This window comes from Taudactylus pleione, unplaced genomic scaffold (genome assembly GCF_031769625.1).
Source record: "Taudactylus pleione unplaced genomic scaffold, aTauple2 ptg001778l, whole genome shotgun sequence".
NCBI classification, from domain to species: Eukaryota; Metazoa; Chordata; class Amphibia; order Anura; family Myobatrachidae; genus Taudactylus; species Taudactylus pleione.
In genome coordinates, this window is record NW_028286175.1 from 627,501 (window position 1) to 630,000 (window position 2,500).

Genomic DNA, 2,500 nt, shown 5'->3' on the forward strand with positions numbered 1-2,500 from the left:
AACTTTAGACCTCTTTTACTTCTTAACTCAAGTAAATTCAATGATAAGTTGAAAAATGAAATGTAAAATGTAATAGAAAAGAATGTTATGGCAGTATAAAATTACCTACAGCACCTAGTATTCCCAGGTGGTCTCCCATCCAAGTACTAACCAGGCCCAACACTGCATAGCTTCCAAGATCAGACGAGATTGGGCATGTCTAGTGTGGTTTGGCTGTAGGTGCTCAAAACCATTAACTTTAGACATCTTTTACTTCTTAACTCAAGTAAATTCATTGATAAGTTGAAAAAATGAAATGTAGAATGTAATAGAAAAGAATGTTTTGGCTGTCTAAAATTACCTTCAGCCCCTGGTATTCCCAGGTGGTCTCCCATCCAAGTACAAAACAGGCCCAACACTGCATATCTTCCAAGATCAGACGAGATTGGGCATGTCCAGTGTGGTTTGGCTGTAGGTGCTCAAAAGCCTTAAATTTAGACCTCTATTACTTCTTAACTCAAGTAAATTCATTGATAAGTTGAAAAAATTAAATGTAAAATGTAATAGAAAAGAATGTTCTGGCAGTATAAAATTACCTACAGCTCCTGGTATTCCCAAGTGGTGTCCCATCCAAGTACTAACCAGGCCCAACACTGCATAGCTTCCAAGATCAGACGAGATTGGGCATGTCCAGTGTGGTTTGGCTGTAGGTGCTCAAAAGCATTAAATTTAGACCGCTTTTACTTCTTAACACAAGTAAATTCATTGATAAGTTGAAAAAATTAAATGTAAAATGTAATAGAAAAGAATGTTATGGCAGTTTAAAATTACCTACAGCACCTGGGATTCCAAGGTAGTCACCCATCCAAGTACTAACCAGTGTCAACACTGTATAGCTTCCAAGATCAGACGAGATTGGGCATGTCCAGTGTGGTTTGGCTGTAGGTGCTCAAAAACATTAACTTTAGACCTCTATTACTACTTAACTCAAGTAAATTAGTTGATAAGTTGAAAAAATTAAATGTAAAATGTAATAGAAAAGAATGTTATGGGAGTATAAAATTACCTACTGCACCTGGTTTTCCCAGGTGGTCTCCCATCCAAGTACTGACGAGGCCCAACACTGCATAGCTACCAAGATCAGACGAGATTGGGCATGTCCAGTGTGGATTGGCTGTAGGTGCTCAAAAGTATTAACTTTAGACCTCTATTACTTCTTAACTCAAGTAAATTCAATGATTAGTTGAAAAATTAAATGTAAAATGTAATAGAAAAGAATGTTAAGGCAGTATAAAATTACCTACAGCTCCTGGTATTCCCAGGTGGTCTCCCATCCAAGTACTAACCAGGCCCAACACTGCATAGCTTCCAAGATCAGACGAGATTGGGCATGTACATTGTGGTTTGGCTGTAGGTGCTCAAAAACATTAAATTTAGACCTCTATTACTTCTTAACACAAGTAAATTCATTGATAAGTTGAAAAAATTAAATGTAAAATGTAATAGAAAAGAATGTTATGGCAGTTTAAAATTACCTACAGCACCTGGGATTCCTAGGTAGTCACCCATCCAAGTACTACCCTGTCCCAACACTGCATAGCTTCCAAGATCAGACGAGATTGGGCATGTCCAGTGTGGTTTGGCTGTAGGTGCTCAAAAACATTAACTTTAGAACTGTATTACTTCTTAACTCAAGTAAATTAATTGATAAGTTGAAAAAATTAAATGTAAAATGTAATAGAAAATAATTTTATGGGAGTATAAAATTACCTACTGCACCTGGTTTTCCCAGGTGGTCTCCCATCCAAGTACTAACCAGGCCCAACACTGCATAGCTACCAAGATAAGATGAGATTGGGCATGTCCAGTGTGGATTGGCTGTAGGTGCTCAAAAGTATTAACTTTAGACCTCTATTACTCCTTAACTCAAGGAAATTCATTGATAAGTTGAAAAAATTAAATGTAAAATGTAATAGAAAAGAATGTTATGGCAGTATAAAATTACCTACAGCACCTGGTAATCCCAGGTGGTCTCCCATCCAAGTACTAAGCAGGCCCAACACTGCCTAGCTTCCAAGTTCAGATGAGATTGGGCATGTCCAGTGTGGTTTGGCTGTAGGTGCTCAAAAACATTAACTTTAGACCTCTTTTACTTCTTAACTCAAGTAAATTCAATGATAAGTTGAAAAATGAAATGTAAAATGTAATAGAAAAGAATGTTATGGCAGTATAAAATTACCTACAGCACCTAGTATTCCCAGGTGGTCTCCCATCCAAGTACTAACCAGGCCCAACACTGCATAGCTTCCAAGATCAGACGAGATTGGGCATGTCTAGTGTGGTTTGGCTGTAGGTGCTCAAAACCATTAACTTTAGACATCTTTTACTTCTTAACTCAAGTAAATTCATTGATAAGTTGAAAAAATGAAATGTAGAATGTAATAGAAAAGAATGTTTTGGCTGTCTAAAATTACCTTCAGCACCTGGTATTCCCAGGTGGTCTCCCATCCAAGTACAAAAC

General features: G+C 37.3%; 11 pseudogenes; all 11 read right to left on the reverse strand.

Moving 5' to 3' along the window:
- Positions 1-102: 102 nt before the first annotated feature.
- Positions 103-221, reverse strand: LOC148438819 (5S ribosomal RNA; annotated as a pseudogene).
- Positions 222-337: 116 nt separating this feature from the next.
- Positions 338-456, reverse strand: LOC148438820 (5S ribosomal RNA; annotated as a pseudogene).
- A 116-nt stretch (positions 457-572) lies between these two features.
- Positions 573-691, reverse strand: LOC148438821 (5S ribosomal RNA; annotated as a pseudogene).
- A 116-nt stretch (positions 692-807) lies between these two features.
- On the reverse strand, positions 808-926 carry LOC148438822 (5S ribosomal RNA; annotated as a pseudogene).
- Positions 927-1,042: 116 nt separating this feature from the next.
- LOC148438823 (5S ribosomal RNA) lies at positions 1,043-1,161 on the reverse strand (annotated as a pseudogene).
- A 115-nt stretch (positions 1,162-1,276) lies between these two features.
- On the reverse strand, positions 1,277-1,395 carry LOC148438824 (5S ribosomal RNA; annotated as a pseudogene).
- Positions 1,396-1,511: 116 nt separating this feature from the next.
- Positions 1,512-1,630, reverse strand: LOC148438825 (5S ribosomal RNA; annotated as a pseudogene).
- A 116-nt stretch (positions 1,631-1,746) lies between these two features.
- On the reverse strand, positions 1,747-1,865 carry LOC148438826 (5S ribosomal RNA; annotated as a pseudogene).
- Positions 1,866-1,981: 116 nt separating this feature from the next.
- Positions 1,982-2,100, reverse strand: LOC148438827 (5S ribosomal RNA; annotated as a pseudogene).
- Positions 2,101-2,215: 115 nt separating this feature from the next.
- Positions 2,216-2,334, reverse strand: LOC148438828 (5S ribosomal RNA; annotated as a pseudogene).
- Positions 2,335-2,450: 116 nt separating this feature from the next.
- Positions 2,451-2,500, reverse strand: part of LOC148438829 (5S ribosomal RNA) — a 119-nt pseudogene continuing 69 nt past the window's right edge.